The sequence below is a fragment of the Nothoprocta perdicaria genome, unplaced genomic scaffold, assembly GCF_003342845.1.
Source record: "Nothoprocta perdicaria isolate Ctin4 unplaced genomic scaffold, notPer1 scaffold_18, whole genome shotgun sequence".
Classification (NCBI taxonomy): domain Eukaryota; kingdom Metazoa; phylum Chordata; class Aves; order Tinamiformes; family Tinamidae; genus Nothoprocta; species Nothoprocta perdicaria.
The window spans coordinates 5,067,577-5,086,682 of NW_020454982.1; the positions used below are offsets into that span (position 1 = coordinate 5,067,577).

Here is a 19,106-nt window from a genome sequence, read left to right on the forward strand (position 1 = left end):
CCTGCTCTGCCATTACTTTGTGTGGCCTTTTTGTTGCTAGTAGGGTCTGGCTGTTAGTAGGTCCTTGGGTGCTGAGGACGAGGCGGTGCCCGTGCCTTGCTCAAGGCAGGACTCACAGTTCAGGATGTTCTGGAACTCCGTCTTTATCCCTGCACATTCAGGGAATTTGCAGAAGGGATTTGGATGAGAAATGACTCTAGTGCTGACAGACTAAAGATCTGCTAGTTGTGAAGAAAACATCCTTGTGTCTCATGGCCTGCTTTATGAAAAGAACCCTAATGCAAACAGAAAAAAACCTTCTCTATTTTGAAATGGTTCATAGATTTCAAAGCATTAAAGCTTCAGTTCATTGTTCTGGGTAGCAAAATTATTCAGTCTTGCAGAGGTTTGCTCACTGTGGACAATCATTTTTTGTGTGTTCTACATGTGTGTGGGGGGGTATTCTCTAAGAAACAAAACACAATAAATCAGCCCACTTCCAAACATGTAAAGTTTCTTCTGCACTCCCCCTGGAGCACATGGCTCCAGACACAATAATGACTGTGTCTGCAAATCACACTGCTGTAAAGAATGAAAAATGAGAATTCCCAACTTGTACCTCAGCCTCTGGCCCATTTTCTTTTTTTTTTTTTACTCTCTCCGTGTGACTGGAAGGTAGATACCTGAGGAAACAAACTCAACATAATTTCATAATTTAATTTTGGAAAAATTCAAACATACGTTCTGTACAGAAAACATGGAAAAATTGACAATGTTGTAGTAAGCTCAACTAACTGCTTATGGTGATGAGTTTGTGGAAATTACCTCCTTTTGATTTATGCTTGGGAATATGCTTTTTTAATTAAAAGTAAGGAGTTGGTCAGAGTGGATTAAATTTATTCTTCTGTTTCTTCAGTCATCTTCTGCTGGCTTGAAGAGACTTGAACGCAGTCTGAGGGACCAACAGACTTACATCCAAATATCCTTATATCCAAACTGCCCTTATATCCAAAGAGCACTGCTGAGACAGGAGGGCAAATATAGAGCCCACCACACACACATTCTTTCTGGAAGGAAGTATGTGCATGAGAGTTAAGCAATAAAAAAGCTGAGTGAAATATGGCATCACTAAAATGTATAAACTCAGTGTGATTTCTGTAGTGCCAGGGTTTTATTTTAATTCAGTAGTTTTCCAGAATGAGAACAAAGGTCAGAGACACAACCCTGCATAAAGTATGAATATAATATATTTTAATAAAAATTATTTTCATTGACCTGGTGTTGTGTTACCCTTGTACTCAGAAAATTGTGGTTGAAAACTTATAAAAGTGTAGATGTCTTTGCATAGATAATCAGAAATGTTTTCTGACTCTGTTGAAAGCTTTCTAAGATGGAAACACTCTTTGAAGTATTTCCAGAAGTTTGAGGCAAAATTATTACTCTATGAGCAGCAATCCTGATCTTCCAACATCACATTGAGGTAAGCAGATAAGACTTAAACAGACACTGCCATAAGTCATTTTGCCAGCTGTATGAGATTGAATACGTAAGGAACGAGTAACTACAGGATGAATTATATCTAACACTTACTGTTCTGTAAATGAGTCTCTGTGATAATGTCAGTTTTTACACAGTTCACTAAGATGAACCTGATGTTATATTGAGATTGCATTTAGCTTAATATCATTGTTCTCTTTCCAATCAAAGGCAAAAATAGCAAATCTTGTCTCTCTTGCTTTAGGTAAAACAGGTAAATCATAGTTAAATAATCTGTTGCAGTGCTTTTGGTTTTTTTTAAACAATAACTTCATAGCTTTTTCGTACTTACAAATAACTAAAAATGCTAAAATCTTCAGCAAAATCAGTCATTTCTGAGGAGAATAAAATACCATTATCACTGAATGCACTACTAACCTCCTAGGTTCTTACGAGAAAGTTATGGATTCATTCAGAGTCTTTACATCTTAAATGGACTAATTCAGATGTATCTGCACACAGAGGTTATGTTGACTCCATTGGGATTTGTCATTTCATTCTGTCCTACAGCTACAAGAAGCTTGAAGCTGTGGTACAAGCTCTTCAAAGCACACGAGCTGTTTGCTTGTGTGGTTCTTGCTACTTATTTGATACGAATGCTTTTGATCATAAAGCTGAATGCTCCCATCAGGCACACAGTTGTAAGTGAGTCTTAAATAATTCCTGCAAATGATTGCAAGAGCATGTCAGTGACTTGCCCACAAGAAAGTCTAAGTCAAACTGTTCCCAAGATGATATCCAACAATGCTGAAGGAATTGAAATATTCAAAGTGAGATCTGCAACTCTCCGTTTCATTTTCATGAATAGCATGAAGATCTGTTTGACCCACACTGAAGTATTTCCTGAGAGCATTTTACATTGCAGAGCACCTTGTAGGTGTCATCTGCTCTGATGTTCAGAGTGTGCTGAAAATAACCAGGCTTCCTCTGGAAAGGACGACTTCCTCACCCAGCCTGGTGTTTTGCTTCCAGCATCCCACTAAATACTTGCCTTCCTGCCAGAGGGAACATTGCTCACCAAGGTATCAGCCATCATTTTCCATAGGTGTGTATGCTGCCACTTTCCCTCCTGTCCACTCATATTTTGAGTTTATGTAAAAGTACAGAAAATTATGGGAATTTGAACAAAATATATCCAAAATAACATAAAAATTTTCTTCTGGGAATAATATATTTTTTCTTACTAGCAAAATCTTAGCTATATATTATGAATATTCCTTCAGCAGGATGTGGATTTTTAAAAATTACTCATACTTTTGCTTAGCAGGTGACTTTTCCAAACTTGCATATCTCTTTCTTCAGATTTTCTTACCATAACCCTGTCTGAGTCCATTTGAAATCTTGCTATAGGAACCATTCTCTTTGTAAGAAGGGGAAATTCTCAATATTTTTGTTTTTATTGTAATTTAACCTTTAATCTTTTTTTATCTTAATTAAAACACACACACACACAAAAGATTCAGAAGGTGAAATTTGTCATGGTTTTGTAATGGCAATAAAGGAGGGATCAAAGTGGTGATGATCAGAAAAGGGAACCAATACTGAAGAGAATCAAAAGAAAGAAAATGCATAAATATTCAAAACAGCCATCAAACAACATAGGGCGTACTGAATCACACTCTCTCTTTCCCTTCCCCTCCGCCCCTTCTTCCCTCCCTCCTTTTTAAAAGTCATTTTAAACCACAACTGATGTCTAGCGATTGCTGTTCCACTTGTCTGTTTCCCAATAATGCTCAAATTTAGCTCCCAGAACCTTAATTGTAGTGGAGTAATATATTGCTGTTTTCCTTACTCACAAAACAGCAGGACATGCCAGAGTTAAAGCATTTCATCAGTTGGAGCGGAGCAGTAATAGGCTCTGCTCATTGACGTTTTCTTGGAGACAAATTCTAGTGACACAGATAGAGTCACTCTACTTCTCATTCTGACTAACCTAATTGTCCCTTTTATTTGATCACTATTGCTGTGGTACCTGAGAAACAACCAAAACTCAAAGATAAGAATACTTCAGCATTCTGACCTTCCCAGCAGTTCTGTTGCTTAATTAAATTTCTGATGAATTTTTTGGGAGGAGTGACAAGAGCCTACCAGGAAATCAGAGAATATTTTGCATTTAATTCTGTGTTTGTTAAGTGTGGTTCTCCTGTGCAAACAGGACTGACAGAGTTTGATTTTCTAGTAAGAGGTGTCTTCCTTCGATCGTTGCTTCCTAAGAAACAGCCTTTCTTGGTACTACTGTATTGCGCTGTATTCCAGGGGAGTGTGTGAGGAGCGTATTGTTTCCCCTTTCTGTTGTTGTTGTCTGAATATCAGTATGGAGTTTCCTAAAGGACTCTCTTTGAATTCCTAAATGCTACTGCTTGCTTTTCAGCTTCAAACTGTAAGTGTTAGAATGACTGCAAACAGGAGATGATGAAGTTCCCATTTTCACACAAACCAGTATGTAAACAGTTCTGCAAAATTCTTGTTTAGGCTCCATGACATGCCAGTATTTCACATGTCACTTGAATGTGGACTGGAAGTACAGCAGGCTTTTATAATCTCATTTCTTCTAATTTGCTTTGATTGCAACAGAATTGTGCATGAGGAAGGTCCCTGAATAAGCAAAATTGTGTTTAAATGAAGAAACACTTTATCTAGAAAATTTAGGGTTTATCAGTTTGTTTTATATAAAATATTAGGACATGAGGACTTCAGGCCTCCTCTGCTGCCGTGCAGGTGGAACTCAGTGTTGGTGCTGAGGTTTGTATGTGTGGTTAATGCTTGTAAGATATTTGGATAAACTATTTGGACAAGGAAGTGTCTGGGGCTTCTCAGTCATTTAAATATGATGTATAGGTGATTCTCTCCACTTTCTTGAGTTTTAAAAGGTGACTTTTAATACTTTAATACTCCCCAAGTAGTTTGTTTTTGGTTACAGCAGCCATTCCAAGTAAACAAAACAGATTTATTTTTTTGTTAGCAATAGCAAACATTCAGTGATGGGGCCAAATAAAGGAGTGTGAGTTATAGCACTTGCTGAGGTGAAATTACAGAACAGTATGGTGACCCAAATGGTCCTTTGTTTGATCATCCTATGAAGGCTATACCTGGACAGGCAGGACAAATTTGTGTAGTATCATGCAGCATTTAAGAAGTAACAAGCCTTCCCTCATCTTCCAGAGGACGGATGGAATCGTCATAGTGGCGTCACCAAAGAGGAAAAGCAGATGGCAAAGCCCACCAGGACAAAATGTCAAGGGTGTTGGAGTTGCTTATTAGAGATAACTATATTAGCATAAGTTCTGGTGTGATTTTAAAGCAGTTTGTTTAATTGGTGCCAGTGCATTACCTGAGTGGGAAGATTTTCATTTCGTGCTGTCCCATACTTAAAGGTGAGATTCTGTCTGACTGCTCTCCTTTCAGGATCAAATGATTTTATGTAGCATTTAAGGTCTTATGCAAAAAGAAATTATCATTCATATTACTGTTTTTGAAAGCAGTTACTAAATAGAGGCCTATCATATGTTCCACTGTGAACTTATGTTGATCTTGCTGTTTGCATTTTTATTTCTGTCTTTTTTACCTGATTTGCTTTCTAATCAGGTAGACTGGTAAGCATCTTTAGACCTATAAATATCCAAATTGATTAGGGTATACGACCGTCCACCTATGATCCCTAGTGATTTTTTCTGTGTGAATTTACTGATCAAATGCACACATAAAATGCTACACAGCTAGCTCGCTATTTACATGGAGAGGAACTAATTTCCATGTACAAGTACTGGTGCATTTCTAGGGAACGAATTGCATCTGAATCTTTGAGAAATGTGTCACTTTAAGAAGTAATTTAGATTTTAGTGTTTATGTTTTTAAAGCTAATTGGGGAATTCTGATATCCAATTCTCATTAAAATCCACTTTTGAAAAATCTCATCTTCAATAGCTATTGATTTTAACAGGTGAAATAAATAACTAGAGCAAACAACTACCCATTTTCATGACAGTTATGTCTACTAACTTACATTTTCTGCTTGAGATAAAGTAGTATTTCTTTGACAAATCACTGATATTTGACTAGCTTTAGTTAGAAAAAAAAATTATCTATTAGAACTATATAGTACCTAAGATATGGTGTGTTGCTACTTATTTTCCAGTGTAGGTTGGCATGTTAAGCTAGATGTCATTAAGATTAAAGTTAATATCATGACCAGTGGTAATATTATTGCAAAAACCCCAGACAGTACGGTAACATTCTGTAATCTTGCTAACCTTTGTGACTCTTGAGTCTCCTCTTAATTTCATGTATATAAACGCAGACACTCAAGTTAAATGAGGCAAAATTATTAATAAGCTCCTTCACAAATTCTGGAGGGCACAGAATAAAAGTAAATTTTAGAATTAGTTGCGTTCTGCTTGAGGGAAAAGGCCTACAAAATGTGTGTATGCATTTCTTTGTTTGGATAGACCTTTTTTTAGCTTTGAATTTGCCAATATGATTGTTTAGATTCCATATAAAATGTAGTCCCATTTTTAATGCACTTGTTTAAAATAAATTCTTTTAATTCCTCCAAAAACTGAATTTAAGCTTTTTAGAGAAGTTACTTACTGCCAATACACATCATGGTTGTTAAGGATATTTTTTTTCAGTTACTCCTTTATGTCTAGAAGCATGCAGCTTTTATTAAATGCAAGACCCTGAAAGGAACACAGAATCTGTATTGCATGGCATGTCCCGCTGTGGCCTTGCTTTGCCAAAGAAATGTAGCAAAAGGGGCTGGTAATATCCTTTGTCTTCATTATAAGAATCCGTGTTACTACATTCTTTCTGATGTAAGGCCATTTACCTTGACTTCCTACTACATTTAATCTCATTACATTCACTGTCATTATAGCAACATCTTTATTTCACTTGAAAGATCTTAAAGCTCTAGAGGATGAAATTACTGTAAGGACAGAATATACTTTATTGAATAGGGTCGTGGGTAAATTCCAGATATGATCATGCCATCCATTTTTATGAGTCTGCTCACATGGTCCTGGGTTAATACAGCAATTGTAACTCTCCTAGTTAAATAAAGGAATGGAAAATCAGACCATGAATAAGCATATTAAATATTTTAATATTGAAAGGACCTAAAAGATGTATTAAAAGATGTTATTATAGATCTTAGCTCAAAAATGAACTTCTGTGCTTTCCCTCAAAAGCCTCTTTAAAATGAAAACATGCATAAATACCAATGCTAATGTTAGCAATAAAGTTAATTTGAAGACATGACATCATTCCAAATTACCCTCAACACAGGGTAGTTGCTGGGTGTTTCAGTATTTCAAAGATAATACTGGTTTATGTAATTTCAATAGCAAAATCTACAGTACTGGACTGAATAAGTTTTAGTCCTGAAGACCTGTGTCAGGCTACTTGACAAGGGATTGGCATTAGAATGGAAATGTTCACAGATAAAATGCTTAAGAAAATGATAAAGCCAGAGTGGCAAACATGGGATTCTCAAGTCTTGCAAAGCTCATGAACAGCACCCTGTTCCTGGCAGTCCTGAGAGGCAGCTGGGCTCTCCTGGGGCTGGTAGAACCCATGGAGCTACTGTCATCTCCTGGATCTGTCCAACTCCCTGAAACAATAAACGTGTTTCTGAAAAAAAAAAATCTTCATACTCCATTACTTCTTTCGTCTCCTTCTTTAGGTATAGTATAGACTCGTACCAAAATTATGCTACTAATGATCTGTTTTTGATAATGAAATAAATAGCTGTAAGCTCTTAAGATCTGTGTTACATAAAATAGCAGAAATTCTCAGTGCGGGTCTGAATAATATATACTGCAAGAACTCAGCTTGACCATATTGATAAATAGCCTTGTCCAATAACTGAAGGGTAAGTTATTGGTTCTTGCCTTTGGTCAGTTACATTGTCATATGATCTTGTCATTTATTATGGTAGATTTCATTAGGTGTGTTATTATTTGCTACCCATAAAATTTTATGTTCTGGTAGAAAATAAAATTATACTTTATCAGATTATGTCTCTGCCTGTAAGTATCCTATATGGGTCAACAGAGATTTGAAAGGTATAGGGCCTGATAATGATTATAAACCTAAAGGATGATAATGTTAAAGATAATTCTGTCTGCTCGTTAGTCACGGAAACTGCACTATCTATTTTTGATCTTGATTCAGGCTTTTGATTTTGAGCCTGACCCAAGGGAAAGCAGCAATAGGAACAATAAAAAGTGTTAGTCTTGAGAAGTGCCTCTGCCTTGAGAATGACTGCGAAGTGTGAAGACTGAGTCCCTGTCAAGCCAATATATGCAAAATACATTTTTTAAGTGGATGTCCAAGGCAAACATCCTGCTATATTAACTTGAGTAGATCTTCTTTTTGCTAAATGGTTCTTGATAATTTAGCTAAATGCTGTTCTTTGAAGAAGGCCTAAGTGCAAGATTAATCATATCAATAGAGTAATGGCCTCTCTAGCCATTTCCGTAGCCTTTGCTATTCTTTGCCTTTTATCTCACTTTACAAACTAACTTCATCAGACCTTAATAAGCATTATTCACTCCAGAACGGTCAGTCTTGCTCTAAAGAGGTATATAAACGATGAAAGGGAAGACAAGACAGGCAGGAAATAGAACTCAGTGGGATTATAGGTTCTTGCAGATTTTTCTTCCAAATTGTAATTCAATTTAAAGATTCTCCCTTTCTCATGGCAACCATAACTCCGTGCTACAGAGTCCTGGCTGATCCATGGCAGGGTGTCCTCACTCTATTGAACTTTGGAGATCAGGCTGGCACAGAGACAGAGGATATTCCCACCAAAGGTATATTTTTCTTTCACTGAACAAAGTTCTCATTACTAAGGAACACAATCTAATTTCCACTTTTACAACTGATAGGCCCCACAGTTCACAAAAATATCTAGAGGAAGAAGGTGTCTTACAGTCCTCTGTCGCTGGTCTTTCAGAGTACAGTTGCAAATGAGTTCCACAAAACACCATTTGTATTTCCTTTTCATATCAAATTCCATGTGAAGTGAGATTTGTCCGAGGGTCAGAGCCAAATGTTTGTCCAAGGTCCAGATACACAGGACAGATACACGGATACTTCTTCCTAATGATGAGTCTGTCTCTGTGACTGCAAGTTGTAGACGTCCTGAAAAATGTGTATACTAATCAGTATTATCAGCAGTGTTTATATGCATTTTTAATAACTTCTAAGTGCTAAATACACTTTTGCCAGTTATATTTCATTAAACAGTCTTGTCCCATAATTCAGCTAATGACCTTATTGCTTTCCTCCTTTCTCATCAGCCAGAAAAACAATTTATTTTCTTTTATCCCTACTATGATACATGCTTCTTTTATATAAAAATTAGATTTGATTCCATCTCTCTCTCTATTAGAATTAATCATATTTAGTGTTAATATGAGAAGATATTGAGTAATCCTCATTTAAAAAATTTTTTTAAATTGGTTTTACTTTTCTACTAGGTATCTTATAGGAGCAGTAGCTAGTTTTGCCACTCCCTCTCCATCATGCTGGGAAGTATTTTTCTGCTGCAAAAGAAACAGGTATGTTCTGTTGCTTTACCAGTTTTAAGACACATATAGCTGAAAACTAATGGTTAATATAATTGGTTCTTCTGGGTAGAGAAAACTTAAAAATGACATGTGTCCATCCTATAACAGAATCCTAGCAAGAGTTAAACCACACAGAATACTTGCTCTAATCCTGTTTGCTTTTATTAATAAAGAGAAACATGGGGAAGGTAATCTTTTTTTGTTTCCTGCAACAGTGTGTGAGCTTAGTTCTGTAGCAGTTCTGTAGGTATGTATAACAGACATGCTTCAACCTACCTGCCACATGCTACAGGCTTCCTAAAATGTGTAATTCTAAGGGAACATTTTTCATGGAAAAGGTGAAGAAAATAAAACAATCCTCAGAAAAGAATGTTTGTAGAATTGGAATCTGAATTACCTGCTGACAAGCACTTGTTCTCACTCTCCCTTCCAAGTGTATTTTAATTCAGCAATCTGAGAGATTTTACAAAACTAGTCATTTCCTTTGATCCTGTGAATATATTCTCCTTGAATAAACAAAAAAATCAATAGGAGAAAACAATTGATGAGAGGTAGAAAACCCTTCTTCCTATGCTCTAAAAGTGTTGCTCTCCACTGACAAATGGTAGCATATTGTGCAATTAGTTTATAGCATATCTCAAGGAGAAAGATGCAGAAAAGACTTACCAGGATGTCTTAGTGCAGCCCTTCAGTGTCTGATGCTGGAGATGATTTAAGTTCACCTTGTTCTCAGGTTTTTGAACTTTAGCCAGCTCTGGAAAAATAGTTTCTTATTTGCATTTGATGTGTGGAAGTTAATCAACACCATTAATCTGCATTCCAGATATCTGGAAAGTGTGTTCTGTATACTAACACATTTGCTTCCCGGCTTTTGGGAACGTATCGTTTGGTACAAGCAATCTATCGTTACTGCCTAAGCACTGTCATTATAGCAAACTGACTTCATCTTTACCTTGCTTAACAAATGCCTGAGCTTTTTCTAAAGCAAAGCTTTATTTTTTTCTCTAAAGGAAAGCGCTGTTCAATGCAGCTACTGCCTTGAGGTTCATCTCTAAGAGTTTTCCTAGGATTTCCACAGGCACATTTGCCTCCACACAGAACCACACTCTCATTTATATACAAGCTTTTGGGAAACCTTTGGATGTTTACATTCCTTAGCAACTGTTGTGCTGATATGGACTGAGGTAAACTGAAAATCATTTTATTTTTGTCTAGTGATTTGCTAGCACCTAGAATCTGCTGCTTTTTATAGAGCATTTAAAATAGCACTAGGGTGCTGTAGCAGCTTTTTATTGCTTCATCATAGCTACTTAATTGTTTAATGCTGTATAATGGGCTCAGTATAGCATGAGGACACAACTGTAATGTCTTTTCTTCCACACACACCTTTCAATACTGACATTGGGCGCTTTTTGCTCTCCTGACACTTAGAAGTTTCCTCTCCAAACATCACTCTCTTAGCAGTGAAGACTCCTTAATAAAGAGCATCTTTTCAGAACTGACATCCAAGAAAAAGAATTTGGAAAACTGCATCATGTTTGTTAACGATGTTTGGTCATCCTGCTATACTATGAAAAAAATATATTTTTTTATTTTTCATAGTCATTTTGAGGTAAGTGTATCATGATGCTGGTTGATAGCACTGATTGCAAAGGCAAACTTTTTCCTTGTTCTGTATTCAGGTATTCGATCATTCTCACACACCTAATCCACATCTCCATAAAAATTTCTATTGGAAATCTAGTTTGAGCCTTGGAACTCATTGGCAATTATTAATATAGTATAATAATAATAATATAGTATTTATTTTGTGTTCCTACCTTACTATTCACAAAAAGGCTGCTGATATTTTTGCTTCCACAGTTACTTTTAGAGGTCACGTGCTGCTTTTAATTACAGCCTTATTCCCTGCTGAGTCTTGCATGAGTATTACCTAGAGCAACATTTTACCCACTGCATCTAGTCTGAAACAAAAGCTAATTTTCTATATCAAAGGTTTAGTACACTGGCTTTATTAACACTTCCACAATATTCACTAGTCCTCTGAAAGCCTTCAAGCCAAAATCACCCTAAGAGCAGTTAACTATAATGAATTCTAAAGCTGTGAGCTAGTCCTGTGATAGGAGACCAGTTCTGGTCTCCTGAACTGCAGAAAAATTTAACTGCAAAAGAAAAGAAATTTGTGGCTGTAGATACGCATGGGCACAATAATTTCCATTAACAATGACTAAAGAATAAATACAAAATAGGCTACAAAGAAAGGATTTAAAGGATCTGGAGTCAAGTCAGAACTATCCTCTGTGTCATACAGTTGAGAGCAAATCTTTAATTTTTAGAGAAAATGCACTAATTTGTTACCCTTTGTTTCAGAATGTAATTTGCTTTTATGATGTATTTCATTAACTCTGTGAAATACATGTAGGAGTGTCAAGAAATCGATCCCTTCAGTTATCTTTATGTGGTGTCATTGATTTAAGTAGGAATCACATAAAGTGTCATTGATCTAAGTAAGGGTCAGGTTGAAATATCTGAGGGAGGAATATGGTACTTGGGCTGTATAAAATACCCAATGGAGTATTTCAGCCACATACACTGTTCTAGCAAGTCACAAACTATTCCTGCATGTGCTGAGACTTACATATTTCTGTGGCACAAAGGAAGGCACATGGGTCTTTTTATTTGCTGCTGTAATGAACAATAAATTAGAAAAAAAAAGCCAATATAATATTAATCTCCTTTAATTGCAGTCTTGCAGTCTCCTTCATGTTGTTGCTTTGCTTCATATGTTCAGTTCGACCGTCTCTGGGTGCTGTGGTGTTTGCAGTATGATCATAAATAAATGACTGGGGAGTTCATCTTCAGGGATCAGTGATGATTTTTTATGTGCTATTAGGAATGCTTAAAGAAGAATTAGACCATTCAAGAACATTAAAACAAATATTTAAATTGGTTTATACGTGTTATTTACATATAGCCTCAGGCACTCGTAAGAGGTCAGATTCAGACTAAAGATTACTTATGAGATTAAAATGTCATTTAAGCACAGTACCAAATCCAGACAGGATCAGAGAAGATGATGGTTAGGGCACTGATGAAAATGCAAATGGTAATCGAGGAGTCTGATGAATGAGAAAGTCAGTGGCTCCGCAGGTAGCACTTTACCAATACCCATATGAAATTAGGGAGTACTTTATGACTGAAAGTGGTGAATACTTGATTAAATGCAAATTGGAGTGCTAAAAGCTGCGGTATGTGGGGGATTCCTTGAGTTTTTAACATATTCCAAAGGAGGTGCTATGTGTTTCATTCTGTAGACCTAATTTATTTCCAATTCTTTTTGCATTGTATTGTGGTACAAAACTAAAACACTCTGTATTATGTCTAGAAGAGGATTGACTTTTTGGTGACCGAAGAATTAAGTGTTTTCATGACTGATTTTGGGAGGATTTCATAGAATATAATCTGTGTCACAATCAGGCTTGGTTGAGCCATATCTTTCTGAAAAATGGTTTGCAAAGGTAACCCATTCAATGCATATGGAAAGTAATACAAGGCTAAAATTCATTGCCTTGAGTTTTTATACTACTTGGCCAATCTTTAAACAATTTAGCACTTCAGAAATGCTTACTTAAACCATTAGCTTTCACGAAGTATATTCCCACTCAATAATTTTAATGAAGAGCTTCATGTTGATACAAGCAAAACAAGAAATGCATTTCCTAGTCAGCTCTGACAGCAGAACGTTGTTCTATATTGCTCTTCAGGAAGGAGCAGCCATCATTCACATACTATTTTTCATCTAAAAAGAACGCCAAACACTTAAATCTATTTCCAGAGGTCTTCCATTCTAGTGATATTAATAGTATTAGTAGGGGATGAATGGAAAACAGACTCCCTTGTATTATATTGCCTATTTCTTAAAGACACAAAATAGCTCTGGATTTTCTTTTAGTTACTCATTAATGACTACTATAGTCTCGGTGGGTAATTACTCTTGCAGTATGTATTTAACTCCTTAATTCTTGAGGTTAGACTGTTCTACTGCACATCGCAGTTGGAAGAACAACAAGCTATAACTGCAAGCACTGAGGGGTTAATTGACTTTTATTGAAGCAGTTTATAGCTTGCTCTTCATCCTTAAACACTGCTGATCCACTGTAAAATAAGATCTACTGGGACAAGATTTTTAATGATGTTTAGTTTTCCTCTAACCTATTTTTATTTGTTTTGTTTTCCTCCCTCCCCTAGATACTCCAGTTATAAAAAGGATAAGGTCATTGTTACTGAGTCTCTTTTTCTTAAGGTGAACACATTAAATTCTCTTGCCCATAAAGGGCAGATGTTGCATATTTTTTCTTGCAGAGGAATTTACACACACTTCAATTTGTGGAATAAAAAATGCAGTAATTCAGGAGGTAACTACATTTGCTTAGTGTACATGAAGTGCAGTAAAAAGATCTAAGGGGAGAAATGTTGCCGTTCAAAGGGATTTTTACAATATCAAGTATTATTTCATTTAATTCTAATAATTTGCTACTAGTAGTATTTTAACATTATCACTGCCTAGTGTTTTTAAGCTCTGTTGAAGATTTAAATGAGAGCTTTATGGGATACACCTTTTTAGAATTCAGAGGATTTTAAGGATTATTATTCCTAACATCTGCCACTTAGAGAAAAAAAAAAGTCTAAAAATGCTCCTTTAGTGTGTATTTAATGTTTGTGATACAGTTTTATATTAAATAAGGTTTGTTTTATTTTAGCAGTTGTTTTTGCATAGCTGTAGGAAAGATCTGTTTGTTCTATAAATCGTTACATCTACTGTTTATAGCTTGACTATTAAAATGTTCATTAAGATTAAATTTGGTAATTCTCAGTTTATAATATATTCTTTTGTAAAATATGGAAGGGTAGAAAAATAATACAAAATAGGTATTTTTAATATTAATCAATACTTACTGGTAACTAAAAGGTTTTAATAAAGGATATTGTGGATATTTTCTATAACCTTGCCGTTTTGGTGGCAGGGGGGGAATCAAATTTGCTAAAAAATAGAACTGTGCAAGAATTAGAAACAGCCACATAAGAGATCATGGATGATATGCTGAGGACAGACAAATCACGTGTAAGCCTTTCTTTATTTTCAACTGCAGGAAACTCTCATTGTTCAGTTCTGTGCTTGACATTGAACTGGGCAGGTGTGTCCACATAAGGTGCAACAGGGAGGATTTGCATGCTGGCTTGCTGAAGTGACAGAATTGTGCAAAATAGCTGCAGTGGCCTGGCAAGCTTCAGCAAGCAGGTGGATCTTAGGTACCTGTCTCCAAAATTACAATGTTGAAAATGCCTGCTTGCCTGCTGCTTAACTCAGGAGGCATCTAGAGTTTTCCTTTTTGCACATTATTATTCCCCAGGCTCCTCTTTTGTACATCTTGACATGCCTCAAATTGCCCCAGTCCTGACAAAACTGAGTAGCATAACCTGCTGAGCACTTTGGGAAACACAGAGTTCTGTGTATCTGAATACAATGTACTGTGAACAGCAGAACTTGTATATGCATATCGGGACCTTTAAATTCACATATAAGTGAAGATGTTTACACTGAGGAATACAGAAAGCCCCTTTTCCTCTTGTGTTATTTTTTTGTTCACCTCTGCAGCTCCAAATACTGTTAATACTGAACAAGTGTGATAGAATACAATAACAGTATCATGTTGAATGGCAACAAGAATTCTTTTTTTTCAGAAATATTTTTTATTGGAAAAAAATGCTGAATTGGACATATCTAGAAAATCATGACATTTAATCAGGGAACTTTTGCCAAACAGAAGACAAAAAAGTTGCTCAGACGTGTGGAGAACAGATTAGAAACTGTCCCTGTCAGACCGTAATGATCTGCCTGAACCAAGAGGCAGTAGTTGTTCTGAGGTGAAACGTTTTTTCTCAACAGCAGTAAACTGCAAAAGGATAATTGAGAAGAGCCAACTTGGACTTGAGAATGATAAATCAGGGTTGATCAGCCTGAGGGCTGCTCATTACAGAAGTCAATGTGGAGAAGGGAACAGCCGTGGATGTAACACACCTTGATTCCAGAAAGAATTTTCACACTGTCCTTCACAGCATTCTCCTTTAGGAGGTAAGGAAGTGTGGCCTGGGTGAACGGACTGTTAAATAGGCTAAAATTTGACTAGACCAGTCTCAAAGGGTGGTAATTAGTGCCATGGTATGAGAGTCAGTTGAGGATGAATATGTTGAATATCTTCATCAGTGATCTGGATGATGCAAATGAGTACTGGATGATGCAAATGAGCCAAATCACAAATGACAAAAAAAAAAAAAAAAAAAGGGGATGGAGCCAGCCAAATGGTAGAGCTTTCAATGAAAGGTTAAAAAAAAAAAAAAAAAAGCATTTGCCTAACAGATTCCTCAAAGAGATCAACAGTTTCAGGACACTTTTAGGCCCTTCCAGGTTAAAAGGGACTTTGAGAGATTGGAGAGGATTTATCAGAGGGTTGACTTGAGCTTCAGAGGTATGAAGTGAGTTTGAGGGCACTGAGCTTGCTTAATCTGGCAAAGATGATGAATCAAACTCAGTAGATGACACAGCAAGAGCCAATAGCCAGAAACTGTGGCTTGGGATGTTTTAATGAAGTCTTTTTATTGAGATTGCTAACATGTATATACACACACAATGTGAGTACACTTTCTGTATTCCTACTTTTTTAACACTTCAGCTAATTTCAGCTGCATTTAATGTAGAATGAGTTTAAACCACATGAAAATTTCCAGTTGGTTATCCATTCCCTCAGCTATCTCCTGTCATATCACTGTATTTAAGTCCATTAGGGGAAATGAAGTTTAATCAGCCTTTTAACAGATTATAAGCAGGTTCAAAGAGGTTTTTAGTTTATGGATTTATAGCACACACAGAGCATCTGCACTGGCCCAGCAGACATTGACAGCTCTGAGACATTCAAGTCTGTTGGGTTAATGATCAACTAATTAAAAATTCTCAGTAGATATTGAAATAACAGTATATCATATTCTATCAAGTAAAACACACAAGATTTTCTTTTAGTTGTAATTGAGATTAGGAAGAGCTAATATTCCTAGACCATGGTAGAGTTAACTGGAAAGAGAAGCACTTCTGGAACTGCCAAAATAATATGCTGTTCAAGCCACGTGAAAGCAGCTTCAGTCTCTGCTGGCAGATGCACACACACACATTAATGGTTCATAGTGATCATTACTATTTAATCATGACACATTCATTCTGCTGAAATAACTAGCACAATTCTATAAAACGCTACACTTCTGTTTCTCCACGTTCTCTTTATGGCATATTTCAAGTGGCAAAGTTCATACTAAGATCAAATTAGTTCGATCTGGTTAGGAAAAAAATGACCATAAAACAGTTGCTTAAACTTTACCCAAATAGTGAAAAGCATTTCGAATTGTAGTTATCACTATGTTACCATAATTGACTTGAAAATCAATAGCACACCACACCACACATTTTCTTGTATTTAATTATCTTTTTTTATCTTTTATTGATAAATTTGCAAATGCAGCTATGTGTTCTCTTAAACCACTCTGGCATGATAACTGTTCCATATCCTATTCTTCTTGTTTGCATTTACTACATTATATTTGTATTATTTTCTTTTTGTAGCATATTATTGAACAAAAATGTGTTATTTTTAGTCTCTCAGTTCAACCCTCTTCAGCAGGAACACCTGCAGAAAAAGTCAGTGAAAAGCATGTGTGTAGCGTATTTAAAATATATATATATTAATATACTTGTGTCTTAATGTATAGGAAGTAGAAAGCATTTTGAAAGAGTGAATAATAACCTATAAATCATTAACGATTATGTACAAGACTTTTTAAAAAAACAGTACTTTGGATGTCAGTTGAGTCAGATATGCCCTAGGGGCATTGGAAAAGCAAGCTCTCTCTCCAAGTGCCCTGGATATATGCCTGATATGCCTAATACATCTTATGGAATTATTTTGAATGCTATAATCCAAACATTTTAGTTTTAATTACGGTAGTCATTATTTGACCAAATTTGCTAGGACTCCTGAGGACTGCAGTGCCTACAGCCGAGAGAAATACCATCAAAATTTTCAGGGTTAGAGAGAAATTATTTGCCCTGGATTGCTTGGTAGCACCCACATTAATGAAATCCAATAAATGATGAAGTTGTGTAAACTCTTCATAGGCCATCAGACATTTCAGTGTTTTATCTCCTGTTTTGTCTATTTAGAGAGTCAGCCCTGTTATCCACAGCTCTATAAATGATATTAGATTCTTCTGGGTAATGAATAGTATTGAGCCACTTTCAGCTGATGAAAAAAAAAAATGAGTGACAGAATCATTAAGGCAATAGGCTATTTAAATGCTAACCATATGTGAAACTATAAAATTATAAAAATGTCGTAAATTTAATTCATTAGAATCTTGGTATTGATTAGTCTGCAGCAATCTGCAAGTTAGCTGTTGAACAGATATACCACCAGATATTTCAGTAATGGACATCACCTTGTGTTGTAACGGTAACAGTTTATGACGCCTTACAAAGTGCCACTTTTGCCTGGGACTTCTCCTTCACTGCATTCGTTGCTTGGGACTCTGGTTGTTTTAAACTCTGTGCGACAGGATTAGTTTTCCTTGCTGTGACAGCATCGAAACATCTCAAGCATTCTAATTTCACAGCCAGCCTTTTTTCAAAATGCACGTTTCTCCCTTAACTCAATGGCTTTAGAAAGAATATATGTCAAGTATATTTGTAAGGGCAGAGCAGTTCTTAGTATTTTAGTAGCAGTTTCTATTTTTTGTCTCATACTAGGCTCTCCTTTCCTTGTGTTCAGGGTGCTTCCTTTCTGCCTTGTCAAGTGTCCTTCACTGATGCAGTCTCTACTTGCAACCTCCCTGACTTCTGGTTAAGACAAGGTGACTTTGCTTCAGCCTCGCCCGCCTGTTACGTTGCCATTTGTTGCATCATGTCAGAAGCCTGCTGTGGCACATTAGGTCAAGCCATCAGAAATAATGCCCAGGCTTCTTTTGATGATACTGTTATGCATGGGAAATGCCTGTCCTCGGAGGGGTCTTTATGGCAATTCTAGTATTAGAGCATCTTCCTTCAGTCTAAGCATGAAATATCACATAGGGATCCATATAATCTTCAATAAAGAATATTAAAAATGGTTCCAAATACACATTTTTTACATATTATATCATGTTTATCTCTGCTTTAAAGTTCTAATCTATGCTCAAAGGTACAGATAATCTATGAGATCTTCTTGTCCTTAAATAAGTTAATAATTTATTAACTGAAATACTTTACAACTAGAAAAATAAATATTTCAAGGAAGAAAAAGATACTCCAGCAAGAGCTAAGAGTGAGTAGGAGTAAGTCCTTAGTGTGAATTTCAATCCTGTGCTAAGTACCAATACAGACCTATCACAGATTCCAATTATGGACCACTTAAGACAGATGTACTTTTTCATTAAGTGTCTCTTAAGCGTAAAACTTGACTTAAAGCAGCCGGTAACATTAACAGAAAAGCTATTATTTGAATTAGATTTTCTTTTAAACAGACAAAAATTGCTTGAAAAGCTTAAAGGCAGTATAAAGTAGGGGGATAAAATGGTAGTCTGTGATTTTACAACTCTTCAGCTTATTTGTAAATAAGAGATGCACTGAATTCTGTTCTTCAAGGCTGAAATGACTGATAGAACAGCTTGTGAATTAGTGAGAGTACTAATTGTTTGGTTGATCATTAATTAGCCATTCTGCCTTTCCATACCATCATTTAACTGCATTAAGCTTAATGTTTACACATATACCATGTTAATCATTTTGTGTATAGATAGCAGTAGAAAATATAGGGATTAGTAGAGCAATAATTAAATACAATATTATCAATTTCATCACTATTAATGTTATTCCATCAATCTGCAGCATTGCAGTAGAAAAATGGAGCATAATTGCAGTTGTATTTTTTAGAATTCATATAT

General features: G+C 35.9%; 1 long non-coding RNA gene across 2 annotated transcripts in view; it reads right to left on the minus strand.

Moving 5' to 3' along the window:
* Nucleotides 1-7,216: 7,216 nt before the first annotated feature.
* LOC112945007 overlaps nucleotides 7,217-19,106 on the minus strand; it is a 40,195-nt gene continuing 28,305 nt past the window's right edge. For both annotated transcript variants that reach the window (XR_003248909.1, XR_003248908.1), the window contains 2 exons: nucleotides 9,753-9,840; nucleotides 7,217-8,658 (listed from right to left, as the gene is read on the minus strand). This is a non-coding gene — a long non-coding RNA (uncharacterized LOC112945007). The remainder of the gene's footprint in view (nucleotides 8,659-9,752; nucleotides 9,841-19,106) is intronic.